The sequence below is a fragment of the Gossypium hirsutum genome, chromosome D13, assembly GCF_007990345.1.
Source record: "Gossypium hirsutum isolate 1008001.06 chromosome D13, Gossypium_hirsutum_v2.1, whole genome shotgun sequence".
NCBI classification, from domain to species: Eukaryota; Viridiplantae; Streptophyta; class Magnoliopsida; order Malvales; family Malvaceae; genus Gossypium; species Gossypium hirsutum.
The window spans coordinates 21,241,559-21,257,138 of record NC_053449.1 but is presented as its reverse complement, the minus strand read 5'-3'; the positions used below and the strand labels follow the sequence as shown (position 1 = coordinate 21,257,138).

At 33.7% G+C, this 15,580-nt stretch overlaps 2 non-coding genes across 2 annotated transcripts; one reads left to right on the top strand and one right to left on the bottom strand.

The window, feature by feature from the left end:
- Positions 1 to 7,621: 7,621 nt before the first annotated feature.
- LOC121225962 (small nucleolar RNA R71) lies at positions 7,622 to 7,728 on the top strand. Its single transcript, XR_005923865.1, has one exon. It is a non-coding gene; the product is annotated as a small nucleolar RNA R71 (small nucleolar RNA).
- Positions 7,729 to 11,953: 4,225 nt separating this feature from the next.
- Positions 11,954 to 12,059, bottom strand: LOC121226046 (small nucleolar RNA R71). The gene has a single exon (XR_005923943.1). It is a non-coding gene; the product is annotated as a small nucleolar RNA R71 (small nucleolar RNA).
- Between the last annotated feature and the right edge of the window lie 3,521 nt (positions 12,060 to 15,580).

Sequence of the window (15,580 nt, the reverse complement as noted above, 5' to 3'; positions counted from 1 at the left end):
GGGAGTATACTAGCTCAACTGAACAAACTTAGCCTCGTACTCATCCACCAACAGAGTATCCTGAACAAGATCCACAAACTCCCATCTTCTAGCCTCGAGATACTGTTCTCCCATAAAATTCCTCTGAAATGATGCTAAGAAGAAGTCCCAAGTCAGACTGTCCAGCATAGTACCCCTTTCGATAGTCATCCACCATCTATAAGCCTCGTCCATCAGCAGCGATACGACACAACCTAACTTATCCTCGTCAAAACAACCCATCTGATCGAGAATGCAAATAATGCCCTCCGACCAATACTCTGCACATGTCAGATCACCACCCTTAAAACCATGAAACTCCTTACCACTAAGAGTTCATAAACACTCTAGTGGCAAAGCCTGACGAGCTAGAGCAGCATTGGCACCAATGATACACTGTAGTGCTCCTACAATCTCAGACATGAAGTGCTCAACACAGTCCATCTGAGCTTTGTCCTGCATTGGTGCATCGTCATCCATACTACCCTGATCATGATGCGGAGGCATAACAACTACCGTATACTAAAGAGAAAGAGTAAAGAAAATGTACTAGGAGTGAGTAGTATCAAGAGATCAAAGATTTAAACAAGTAGAATTCCTAAAGGGCATTGTGTTCCCAATCCTATGCCAAGAAAAATTTATATCACAAAGATTATGCATAGACAAAAATACAAAATTTTTAATCAACACAAGCAAGCAAACATCATAATCCAAGATCATTATTATTCAAGCAACCTAGCTTAACCTAAGGTTTTAAATCTCTAATACCACCAAATGTGTCACCCCAAAGTCGACCGGGACGGACTGGCCTGAATTCGAAGCATTACATTAGCCACCTAAGTGACTCTCTGACTAATGACCAACCAAGATACACCCTGACCTTATAACACCTCAATCTTATCTAATTATTAGTTATTTACTAATGCAGAAGTAAATTATGAGCCAATTTTAATCTATTCCTAGGTAATTTAACCTAAGGGCATTTTTGTCATTTTACCACCTATGGTAAAACTAACCAAATTTTAGATCTAAGTGTTTACCGACCTTCTTTTAGTCAAATTATGCAAGGCTAAAGCATTTAGCTTAATTTGAGTTCGTTTACTATGTCTAATTCCAGATTTATTATTAAGCACTAAATTGTAACAAATACAAACTATTAGGACTTATTTTGAATTATAAATTGTGTTTCTATCAAATTTTACTCATTATGAGACTAATCCTAAAATTTTACCAAGTTTCTTTATCATCTAAGGCTCTAGTTAGACTAATCAATTTCAAGGACTAAATTGTAACTTAAACAAATTAGATTACCAATTTAAAAAGACAATAATTCAAACCCCCCAAAATTCACACAGTTGTGTCCCCCTGGCAATGTGTCACTAAATGACCGTGTTCATGTCATCAATAACTTTTAAGCCGATCACACATGCCCGTGTGGAAATCCCACACGCCCTTGTATGGTAGCTCCAGTTTCCACACGCCAATGTGCAACCCCTCACATGCCCGTGTGAAAACCATTGCACCTATTTGTGCGAAAAACTCATTTTAAAACCCATTTTTTCATATTCTATTGGCCAATTAAACTCGATTTAACTACAAGTAATTGACATACATATACATACACCTTCAATTGAATTTTTTGACATCAATTAAGCCTAAATTATATATAATTATGCAATCAATTTCATGTATAACAAACACCAAATAAACCAAACAAGTGGCATACCTTAGTCGCTAGTAAACCACTCCATGGAAGCTTCATTTAAACAATCATTACTATAAATTTCAGGCCTCACACGCCATGTTATCAATCACCGTGTTACCAAGCAACAAAAAAGCCTAAGTCATTCAATAATTAAATTCAAACAAGCCTCAAAATTATTATAAAACCATCCGAAATAAAATGTCCAATGTCCAAAGTCCAATTACAACCAAAATTAAACTAATTCCCCAGAGTTCCATAATGCCCGATTATAGTCTTTAAAACTTGTAATAAAGTCTCTACCAAGCCTAAATCTCTTAGAACTCTCTTGCTCGACTCCTCAACTTTTCAAGCTTGATGGTTATCTACACGAATTGTAAGGGTGTGAGCTTTAAAAAGATCAGTGAATGTTAATGAAAACAAATTGTAAATGAACATCCAGATCATGCTTAAATCACATCCAATCAGTCACCAATTATTAGTCATAGTAATGAAACATGTCAATTTAATTTCCATATGCTTTATCAATATCATGAATTAATTATTCATGGTTCACAAATATCGAATGATATAATAATAATCACACATAAATATATTGGCATACACTTCTGATGGCTTAATTGGGTAATCATACATCCGATAAAAGGATCTCCGAACTCCCACAAATATGAAATACATTCCACCGAGTTGAGCGGGTCGAAGCACACGCTCCCTTATACCGTTTCAATAACCCAATGAGTGGAGACTCATGCTTCACACTCCCTTATCTACTCCAAACAAGTCAGCTCACCTAGAGCCATATGCTCACAATGTCACAAATAAAGGTGAGTACTCACAAATCCTATGGCATGCCAACTATATTCAATGGATCCACTATGTATGTTGCCAATATGTTCAATCAAACATAGCATATAAATCATTCATTATTGTTCTCAATCTAATGTGACAAAATGCTTATGTGGAACATGTAACATAGCCATTTAAGATCAAATTAAATCAAGCACTTCATTTGCCATTTTCCAATGTTCAATTGCCAGTTGTAGCACCAATGTCTCATGATGAAAAAATCCAATAAACATGCTTTAATCATCAATATAATTAACCTAATTAAATTACACTAAACCATATAAATGCTTACTTACCATTATTCAATAAAAAAATCAACTATTGTACATATAATATCAATCTTACAAAAATCAACCATTCAACCATAATTAATCAATTGAAATCATTAAATAAGCTACTAATTAAACATAAATGAGGGTTAATTTACCAAATCTCCCTTAGAAATACTCACCATACAATTTATTCTACCATAAACAAGTGATCAACCAAGCAAATCCAAGCTTCAATTTTGATTAGCTCGATTCTCTTCAAGATTCAAAGCTTCAAAAGAGATAAAGTAGACTTTACAACCTTTCCAATGCTATAATAAACACGAATTTTAATTAACTATACTAATCGAAATCCTCTCACAAAGATACTTTACCGAATTTGTAACATTAAGTCAAAAACTCGATTCCTCACAAAATCGATCTCTCCAGCCCTCCTAAACACTTTCAATCATCAATACTATACAAAATACACTTATACTAAGCATCAATTTCATCTTGAAATCAATTTCACAAAATTCTGGAAAATCAATTCATGAAGATGATGAAATTAAGATTTCTTTAAATTGGCTCACAAATCATGTTTAATCTTGATAAATAAGATCAAAAACCTTTTAATATATCCATTTTGAGTTGGAACATCCGTTGATTTGTGGATTTCCTCTCAAAATTCAAGATCCACCATTAAAGAACCATGTGTTCTTGAAAAAAGATGACATTTATAAAACTCTTTTAATTGACTCTCAAATAATGTATAAATGTTTCTAATCAACATAAAAACAAGTTTAGAATTGAAAATTACCTTTGATTCGCTCTAAATTCATTGATTGAAAATCTTGATGTAAAATTTAAAGCTCTCTAAAATGATGTAAAATTTGAAGCTCTATAATCTGATGTAAAATGTGTCAAATGTGTGAAAAGTGGGCTAGAGACATTATTTTTAAAACTGAAACCACCCACTAGAAATTTAAAAATTGGTAAACTTGTCTAATGGTCACTCTCACATTTCCCTCACTTTACCATTTAATCTTTTCCCTTCAACATTCTAAATTTTAAGGTTTATTTTCCATATAAATACTCTAAAATTTTCCTTGTTTTACAATTAAATCGTATTTAATTAATATTTAAATTTTACTCAAATTAACCCCAATAAAAATTATTGTAAAATTATTTTTCAACTGAAATTGATTATTTTTACTAATAATTATTTAAAATCATTAAAATTAGTTTTACAAAAATATTTTTTTAATTTTCTAGATTATTGTTAAATTGATTTTAGATGAAATTAACCTCCTAAATTAAATTAAAAATTTCAAAAAACTCGAAAATACACTCGAAATTACTAGACCCAATTTAGGGATATTACATCAAGTCTCGACAGGTGATTAGTCACTTGATTCTTAGTTCCCTTATTATCTCAAATTTCAAGATCAAATTCTTATAGTAGTAAGATCCATCAAATTAACCTTGGCTTGGCATCTTTCTTGGTCACCAAATACTTAATTGCAGAATGGTCCGTACAAACTGTAACTTTGGTACCAACTAAATAAGATATGAATTTGTCAAATGCAAATACCACAGCTAATAGCTCCTTTTCAGTAGTCGTGTAATTCAGTTGCGCATCTGTCATGGTTCTTCTTGCATAATAAATGGCATGAAACATTTTATCCTCCCTTTGCCTAAGCATTGCTCCTACAGCAAAATCACTGGCTTCGCACATAAGTTCAAAAGGTAATGTCCAGTTTGGTGCTATGACAGTCGGGGCTTGCACTAGTTGCTTTTTTAATTCTTCAAATGCTTGTAAACAAGACTCATCAAATTTGAAAGATCTATTACGCTCTAACAATGCATGCAGGGGTTTGGATATTTTAAAAAAATCCAGCGTCGATAAAATCCTACATGGCCAAGGAAACTTCAAATACCTTAACCGTAGTAGGTGGTGGCAATTTGTCAATAACCACAATCTTTGTTTTGTCTACGGCAAGCCCTTGCTGTGAAATTTTATGACCCAGAACAATGCCTCCATATACCATGAAATGACATTTCTCTCAATTCAGAACAAATTTTAGAATAAGGTTTGTTTCTTCACAACAACAAAGAACTAGCTCTAACTTTTTCAAATAACCTTCAAAAGTATCACCAAACATTGAGAAGTAATCTATGAACACTTCTGAGAATTTCTCCACCATATCCAAAAATATTGCCATCATACATTGCTGAAATGTTGCTAGGGCATTACAGAACCCAAATGGAATTCAATTGAAAGCAAAGGTTCTTAATTAGTAGAACATGTGAAAGTGGTCTTTTCTTAATTAGTAGGACCTATGTCAATCTGGTTGTACCCTGAATAACCATCCAAGAAGCAGTAGAAGGCTTTCCCCGCTAATCTATCTAACATTTGATCGATGAACAACAAAGGGAAATGTTCCTTTTGAGTTGCTTTCTTAAGCTTACGATAGTCCATGCATACTCTTCATCCCATGATAGTACGAGTTGCGATGAGTTCATTGTTGTCATTGCTAACTACAGTGACACCTCCTTTATTTGGTACACATTGAATAGGGCTTAACCACAAACTATTTGAAATAGGGTATATTATTCCAACATCAAGCCATTTAAAAATATTTTTTTACGACTTTCTTCATAATAGGGTTCAGTCTTCTCTATTGCTCAATAGACTTGCCATGGAAATCCTCTAGTAGAATCTTATGCATGCGAATAACAGGGCTGGTTTCCTTTATATAGACAATTTTCTACCTCAATGCTTTCTTATATTTCTTCAAAATTTATAAAAACTTCTTCAACTGATCAAGTGTCAATTCTATAAATATGACTACCAATAAATTATTATTGACTACCAAGAAGGCATACTTTAAGTGTAATGGCAAAGGCTTTAACTCCAAAGTAGGAGAGTCCTCTATGAAAGGTCTAGGAGGCTTGAAACAACGATTTGATAAATCTAAAGATTCAAAACTCCTCCTTTGTCGACATTCAAGCTGCTTAGTCTGCATAAGTTCACCAAATTCACCATTCATTTATGCTTCAATCAGCTGAAATGGAACTCCATCATCATTAGAATTGTTGTGACAAAACTTTGTAAATTCTTTCTCTTCTGTTGAGTCAATAAATCCAATGGCATGATATTCTTCATTTCTGTCTCCAAACGTCATGGCATCAAAAACATTAAAATTTTTTTGTTTATCATCGACCTTCAATGTTAGCTCACCCTTCTGCACATCAATAAGTGTACAACCTGTTACTAGAAAAGGTCTACCAAGAATAATTGGTACCTCTTTATCAGCTTCACACTCCAAAATAATAAAATCTACTGGAAAAAAATTTATTAATTCTTACCAACAGATCTTTAACCTTACCTCTCGGGTATGCATACAAGCAATCTGCTAGCTACAGCGTGACTGTGGTGGGTCTTGCCTTCCCAATTCCTAGCTTCCTGAAAATAGACATAGGTATTAAATTTATGCTTACACCTAAATCACATAATGTCTTGCTAAAATAATGATTTCCAATTAAACAAGGGATAGTAAAACTCCCTGGGTCCTTCAACTTTGGAGGCAATTCGTTCATCAACATTTCTATGCACCCTTTAGTAAGAGAAACAATTTTCAAATTCCCATAATCGTCACTTCTTTGACAAGATATCCTTCATGAACTTAACATAATTTGGCATTTTCTCCAATACTTCCACCAACTATATGTTGATATGAAGTTGCTTTAGGACATCCAAAAATTGTTTAAATTAAAAATCTTGCTTAGAATTCTGGAACCGTTGAGGAAAAAGTGGCGGTGGCCTTCCTTCAACTTGTTGAGATTGCTTTGTCATGGCATTCTTATTAGCAACACGTGTTGATTCTATTTTAACATTGTTTTGTTTCACCTTCTCATTCGTAGATTCCTCCATGAATGGTTTTGAATTCGCCTTATGTGTGAAATCTATGCTATTCTTTTTAATAGCAGCATCGTTAATAACTCCAGGTAGTTGAGTACAACTTCTAAGTGTAATGGTCGTACAATGCTCATTCCCTTGAGATCTTGAATTTTTAGTATCACTTGACAATGCTCCTTGTGGTCTTGAATTTAATGCATTGGCACTCTGCCCTACTTGATTTTCCAAAGCTCTTAATGATGCAGCTTGACTCTATATTACAGTATCGTTCTTGGCCATATTTTCTTCAATAGAGCTTCCATCAGTGAAGAAGATGATTCTGAACTTTTTTGAACATTTTGTAGTGGCATGGGCTGATTATATCCAGGTGGTGCAATTATGACATTCTGTCGAGCAACACTACTGGAATTTCCCAATCCTTAATTACTCCAGTTGAATTTGGGATGTTGTTTCCACCCTGGATTATATGTATTGGAATATGGATTATTGTTCCAATTGAAATTTCCCATGTAATATACTAAGGCTGGGTTCGATGGGCATTCATCAAAAACATGATCTTCTCAATAATAAACACATGTTAGCTCAGCTACTTTCATTTTCTACACTAGAGCTGGTTTATTCAATGTTTTAATCATATTAGCTAAGGATGATACTTGAGCTGTTAATGAGGTGAGAGCATCAAGCTCGATTGCTCTAGCAGCTCTTCAGCCTGTACCCACTCTTGTAGTCGGATATTGATAATCATTTTTAGCTATCCTTTCTAAAATTTCATATGCCTCATTGTATGGTTTATCTAGCAAACTTCCATTGGTAGATGCATCAACTACCATCCTTGTATGTGTGTTCAATCCATTGTAAAACATTTCCATCCATGTCCAATGTTGGAAACCATGCATCGGGCATTTTCTACGTAATTCTTTAAATCTCTCCCAAGCTTCATACAACGTCTCATCCTCAAATTGTTGAAAAGATGTAATAACATTCTTAAACTTGGCATTCATGTTTGGAAGGTTGTATCAGAACAAAAACCTTTGGCAAAGTTCATTCCAATATGCCATCGTTCCTAATGGCAAAGCGTTTAACCATGATCTAGCATAATCTCGCAATGGATAAGGAAATAACTTGAGTCTTAAGGCATCTTCAAGAACACCCTGTTGCCTGAATAAACCACAAACCTCTAAAAAGACTCGTAAGTACAGTTGTGGATCTTCAGTAGATAATCCACTAAACTCTCCAACTATTTGTAGCACTTGAAACATCACTAGTTTCAACTCAAAATGTTGAGCTTGAATTTCTGGCCTGATAATCCCTAGATTCAAATAATCCAAAATAGGCACTACATGTTCTCTAATGGGTCTGTCTCTATCATCTATCACACGAGGAATATCAGCGTCCCTACCATTCAGACGTAATGGATCTTCTTTATCTGGATCATTTCCAATCCTACCCATCTCTCGCAATTCTTTTCTCACAGCAACAAACCTAAAAAAGAGTAAAAAACAACTTAATAAAATAAAACTAACAAAATTAAATTAGTAATAACAAACCAAAGTTCAGCAAATGTTGATCCTCAGCAACGGCGCCAAAAACTTGTCGCGTTTGAAATAATATGCGAATGTGCAAGTATACACGTCTAATCAAGTAATAAAGTAGTAAGTAAGATCATCTCCACATGGATCGATTATGATTAATTTGGTTAAGTTATCACTATGAATTATATGAATTAGGCTATGCCAAAAGAAAACATAATAACAAATTTTGTAAAGGATAATCACGTAAGCAATATTAAAATCAGATACTAATTTAAAATGATGTGGCAGTGTAACGAGACAAAGTTGAAAATTGAATGGTGAGGTTGGAATTACCCCGATTACTCCCTTATAGCAATAATGCCATGGCAAAGTACTAGTCTACTATTCAGAATATAACTACAATAGTTTGCTTCTTTTGAGAGTCAGACTTTAAGCTACCATTCATAAGGCTCTGTATGCCTACAAGCTTCTAGGATGATACCCAAAATTGTTTCTTCCTTACTTTGTACAGAGTGCATCTCTATGTCTAGAGTGCTACGAATATTCTATTGAGTACTCGCTTCTATCATTCGATTACAATCCAACTAATCTAACCTTTTCATAATTAAATCAAGTTTGTGAACATACCATACATCCATCTATGTCTAGAGATTGCAGGCATGAATTCAAAATAATGCAAATCAAATGAAACATTATATCCAGTCAAGATATTACTTGATCATTAATGGAAATAAATATTCATCAAGTAATTCCAACCTGATGAGATTAGCTCTTGGGTTTGAAATCAACATCTAAAAGAAATGTATCATTTAACGTCATTTAACAATTAAAAATCCACAGAAATTAATCAAGATAATAAAAGAAGAACTTCAGAAAGCTTTCACCAAATAAGCTCCCAACTGTACTGTTTTGATATGGTGCAAGGCCTAAGGTTGAATGCTTCGTTCCCCTCCTTGCGTCTTTGCTATTTGCTTTAGCTACTACCTTCTCTTCTTTTCTCCAGATTGTTTCACATCAGTTTGTTGCAGAAGACAAATCGCTCTTCAATTCTCGTGTAAATCCTCTATGTCTAGAATTCTCCTTTTTTCCCTCTTTTATAGGGTAGGTCCCCTCTCTCAGCACACACTTTTCTCCCTCTTTTTTAGGTGGATTTACCTGGTACACGTCTAGCTGGTTGAGAGTGACGAGGACTGAGTGCTTGGAAACACAAAAATTTATGTGTTTTTACATGTCATTTTTGACTTAAAATCATGCTATTTCAGTTAAATTCTTGTCAAAAAATAATTAAATATTATAAAATAATTAAATTATGTTAAAAATATTAACATGATGAATTTAGATTAATTCTATAGTTAATTTTGATTAATTTAGACTATTTTCGACAGATTCACACAAAGGGTGAAAATTGGCTCGGTAAACAATGCTCAAACAATAAAACTGATAAGCAATTTGAAGCATCGAGGAAAATTTATTTCTAGCCTAAGATGGTCCAAAAATGTGTGTTAATTCATAATATAATTAATTTTAATTTAATCCCAATTTAACTTGGGCTAAATAAATTATTATTAATTTATTATGGAAAAAAAGGGTCCAGTTGAATCGCATTGGTTGAACCGAATCTAGTGAACCGAACCAGCCACAAATTGGGCTGCCCAGAATCGTCCATATGCTGACCCAAATCAAAATTTTAGCTAACTAAATAAGCTTGCAAAGAAGCCCTTGAAGAACTTTCAACCTTGCATTCAAACCCCTCCAAAAAATGTGGCTTTATGGATTTGCCCCAGGCTATTTTTAGCAAAGTTGAATCTCTCAACTTTGCCATGTGTGTGGCTAGCCAAGGGGGGTCTCTTTGGCTGATGAAATTTTCTATTTTTAGCAGCCACAATCAGCTATAAAAACCACCCCTTGCTGATTATTCAACTCATCCCTCACACTCTCATTCTCTCTTCTCCTCTCTCACTTTCTCTCAACTTTTCCTTCCCATTTTCCCTTTTGTTCAAGTGTCGATTTCTTTTCTAGGGAAAGAGGTCCTCAGCAGCCATTTTTAAGTAGTAATTAAAGTGGTCATAAGCCACCTTGATAGCCGAGGACAACAGAGAATGAAGAATGGAAAAATCAGTCAAGCCACGGAGAAACACCAGATTTCTTTTTGTTCCCTATCTCTTTAAATTTGGTTGTTGTTTTGAAAAACATTTTTATGAATATTTATGGTATTGAAATGGTTATTTTAGTCATTCTAGCTTGAATTTAATCCGTGATGGGTTGATTATATTTTACCTGCTTGAGTTATTGAAATTGTGTTTGTGCTGTTATAGGCATCGGTTAAGTAAAATCATGCCTAAGTTATTGTTGCAATATTGATTGTTAGATAACTAATGAATTAAATATTAAATCATATTGAAATTGGAATTAATCCACACAATACTTAATCAGTGCATGTTTATTTTTCTAAGGTAGCTGAAGTTAATTTAGCATTGTATCTGGCGATACATATGTCTTGCGTAACTTGCAAGATTATTGTGATTAAACTGTTTCAAGGTAGAAATACTCTGTTACCTCACTTGATCTTTTATATTCTTGTGAAGATTCATTAATTGTTTGGATTGACATTGAAAAATGTTCAAGAGATTGATTAATTTAATAAGTATGTATGAGCAGTAGTTAACAAATTACCAAGTTGCCGTGAATTTGTTCGTAGCAGTATAAACATATGTTTAATAATTCTAGGTTAAAGGAATGTATTTAATCCAACACAATTATATCATCTTGATTAAACCTTATTTGAAATCGTGCATTAGAACCTTTTTCTTTTTAATTTTTTTACTTAGTTTTTAACCCTTAGTTTTTAATCATCTCTAAACCAAAATAGTTTCCATCACCAAAGTGTTTTCACATTAATTTCAAAAATATTCCTTTTTACAGTCCCAGTAGGTACGATAACTCGATATTTACTTGTCACTTTGTTACTTGTTGCGATTGTGTACACTTGTACATTTTCGTCGTTCCATGTTTTTGGCGCCATTGTCGGGGACTGTTTTAAAAAAACCCTTATTTTTGAATCTATTTTTACATTTTGGTTTATTTATTTTCCTGTTTAAAACTTTACTTACTTAAACTTTCTGTGATTATTTCAGGTGTTTATGAGTATTGACCAGATTATCGACATACCCCTTGTGGACCCTGAAATAGAACGAACCTTTCGACAGCGAAGAAGACAAGTGAACCGGAGAAGTACCGAAGATATAAACTTTGAGAATATGAATCAAGGGAATAGAGCAAACCTTGCTCAGAATCTGATACTTATTACTGATGATAGGGATAGAGCCTTATGACAGTATGCCGTGCCAGTATTTAACAATCTTAATATGGGTATTAAAGACCCGAAATCAAGGCACAACAATTCGAGCTGAAGCTAGTCATGTTCCAGATGCTTCAGACTATGGGCCAATTTAGTGGAATGCCTACTAAAGATCATCATCTTCACTTAAGACTATTTATGGAATTGAGCGATTCTTTCAAGTTAGCCGGAGTACCCGAAGATGCATTACGACTGAAGCTATTCCCATATTCGGTAGGAGATAGAGCTCGTGCCTGGTTGAACTCATTGCCACCAAACTCTATTTCTACATGGCAAGAGTTAGCTGAGAGATTCCTCATAAAGTATTTCCTGCCGAGCAAGAATGCCAAATTGAGGAATGAGATCACTACCTTCCAACAAATGGATGATGAGTCCCTGTATGAGGCATGGGAAAGGTAAAAGAGTTATTTCGAAAGTGCCCTCATCATGGAATCCCACATGGCATTCAACTTGAGACATTTTATAACGGTCTCAACGCTCACACAAGGATGGTAGTGGACACCTTTGCCAATAGTGCTCTCTTTTCTAAGTCTTATAATGAGGGTTACGAAATTACTAAGAGGATTGCCAACAACAATTATCAATTGCCCACCAATCGAGCAACGTCAGGAAGACGAGTCGCTAGAATACATTAAGTGGAAGCTCTTACTTCACTTGCATCTCAGGTATCTTTAGTATCCTCAATGCTTAAGAATCTTACCACTAATGGGTCTAACAGTTTTGCATCCCAACCACCTAACCAATTTGAGAATATAGCTTGTGTGTATAGTGGGGAAAGACATTTGTTTGAAGAATGTCCATCAAACCCCAAATCCGTATATTACATGGGTAACCAAAACCAAAACCGAGGGAGGCAAGGTCTACAATCCAACTTTTTATAACTCATCATGGCAAAATCACTCGAATTTTTCCTGGATTAACCAAGAGGCTGGGACTAGTAACACTTACGTCCAACCTAGACCAACTCAGCCGCCTAGTTTCTCCCAACAAGTTCAGAAACCAACCCAATCGGAACCATCCAATAGCTTTGAGAATCTATTAAAGACATACATGGCAAAAAAGGATGCCACTCTAAGGAATTTGGAGAATAAAGTGGGCCAGTTGCTACTGAACTCAGCAACTGACCACAAGGTGCTCTACCCAGTGACACAGAGAATCTGAGAAATTTGGTGAAGGAATGTTGTAAAGCGTTGACATTAAGGAGCGAAAGACAATAGAGCTCAACACTGTCGAAGTTGAAAAGGAGCCAGCTGATGCTCAAGATTCAAAAGAAGTTCAACCAAGTGTTGAAATTTCAGTTTCACCAGAACCAAAATCTTGCAAAAGCCAACAAAGTAACCTCAGGACCAGCTAATTCTGATCAACTAACAACGTCATTAGATGCAGAATTGCCGCCAAAGATGAATCAACCAGAATAAGTCCCAGTAATGAAACCACCACCACCCTACCCTCAAAGACTTCAGAAATAGAAGTAAGACATTCAATTCAAGAAGTTCCTTGACGTACTCAAGCAACTTCATATCAACTCTTATTGGTTAAAGCACTTGAGCAAATGCCAAACTATGTCAAGTTCATGAAAGATATCTTAAGCAAATACGGTAGCTCTGACGAAGGAATGCAGTGCATATCTTCAAGACAAACTACCCCCAAAATTGAAGGATCCTGGATGTTTTACCACACCGTGCAACATTGGAGCAACATATTCTGGTAAGGGATTATGTGACTTAGGTGCAAGTATCAACTTGATGCCTATGTCAATATTTAGGAAGTTGGGGATGGGAGAAGTTAGACCAACTACAGTTACGCTTCAACTAGCAGATCAATCCTTAGCACATCCAGAAGGAAAAATTGAGGACGTATTGGTACATGTAGATAAGTTTATCTTTCCTGCTAACTTTGTAATTCTAGATTTTGAAGCAGACAAAGAAGTGTCAATCATCCTAGGAAGGTCGTTCCTAGAAACTGTAAGGACCGTTATTGATGTGCAGAAGGGCGAGCTCACTATGCCTTCTCAGGATGATCATCTAACATTTAACATCTTTAAGTCTATGTGATTTCCTGAAAAAATGGATGATTGTTCTACAGTGTTCGATTTAAAGGATTTAATAGTGGTAAAGGAACACAATTGTGTTGAGGACCCACTGGAAAGAATTTTGACATTGGATCCTCCAAATGATGAAAAAGAGGATGAATACTTAGCTTTGCTAGAAGCTAATCAAAGGGGATTTAATCTACAGTCCTGTTTTGAATCTTTGGAGTTAAAAAAGAGGGACTATTATCAACCATCGATCGAGGAGCCACCTAAATTAGAACTCAAGGTATTACCTTCTCATTTAAAATACATTTATTTAGGTAATGCTTCTGCTCTGCCTATGATTTTTTCAGCAGAATTGACCACTAAGCAAGAAAAGAAACTTATCTTAGTTCTAAAATAATTAAAGAAGGCCATCGGATGGGACCATAGCTAACATTCACGGCATTAGTCCATCTGTATGCATCCGCAAGATTATCCTGGAAGATGGCAAAAAAGGGACGATCGATGGACAACAGAGACTGAACCCCATCATGAAGGACGTAGTAAGAAAAGAGATCATCAAGTGGTTAGATGCGAGTATCATCTATCCTATATTAGACAGTTCATGGGTATGCCCAGTCCAGTGCGTGCCAAAAAAGGAGGTATCACGATCGTAGAGAATGAGAACAATGAGTTGATATCATCTAGAAAGATTACGAGATGGAGAATCTGCATCAATTACCAGAAGCTGAACAAGGTGACTAGGAAAGATCACTTTCCTTTGCCGTTCTTAGAGCAGATTCTGGATAGACTCACGGGATGAGATTATTACTGTTTTCTGGATGGATACTTAGGGTGCGTTTGGTTCGCTGTATTGGATTAGAGGTGTATTGGATTAGAGGTGTATTGGGATTAGAGGTGTATTGGATTAGAGGTGTAATAGCTAATCCACTGTTTGGTTGAATGTAATGGAATAGAGGCGTAATAGTAATCTTGTGTTTGGTTGAATGGAATAGAGGTGTAATAGCATAATGGAAAAAACTAAAATGACTAGAATACCCTTAGCATCAAATTGTTTTGGTAAATGATTATTGTTATTGTTATTTAAATTTTAATAAGATTATTATTATCAGTAATAAATATTTTAATCATATTTAAACATAATTATAATTAAATATATTTTAATTAAAATATATAATTTAATAAAATTCTTAATAATCAATATTCTTATATGAATTTACTCAAATCATAATATATGATACTATAAAATATAAATTAACATAATTATTAAATATATTATAATTAAAATATATAATTTAATAAAATTCTTAATAATCAATATTCTTATATGAATTTACTCAAATCATAATATATGATACTATAAAATATAAATTAACATAATTATTATTAAATATATTATAATTAAAATATATAATTTAATAAAATTCTTAATAATTAATATTCTTATATGAATTTACTCAAATCATAATATATTATACTATAAAAGATAATTTTAAATAATTAAAATTAAATATATTTTAATTAAAATATATGATTTAATAAAATTTAAAATAATTATAACTAATAAATTATCTTATATGAATTTGTAAAATTTAATAATATATAATTTCATAAAATTCTTGATAATAAATTTTCTTATATGAATTTATACAATTTAAAATAATTAATATTAAATTTAATTTAATAATGATATATAATTTCATAAAATTACTCAAATCAAAATATAACTTGAGAATTATATTCTGGATAAACATAATTAACTTATATTAAGAAAAGGTTAGATGAAATAATCTTATATACAATCAATGTATCAAATATAAATTTTATAAAAATAATTGAGAGACAAACAAATTAAAAATGAGAGCAACTAGGTTTTATGTATATATATATGTACGTAGTCCATGTTAGGGGCTAGAGAA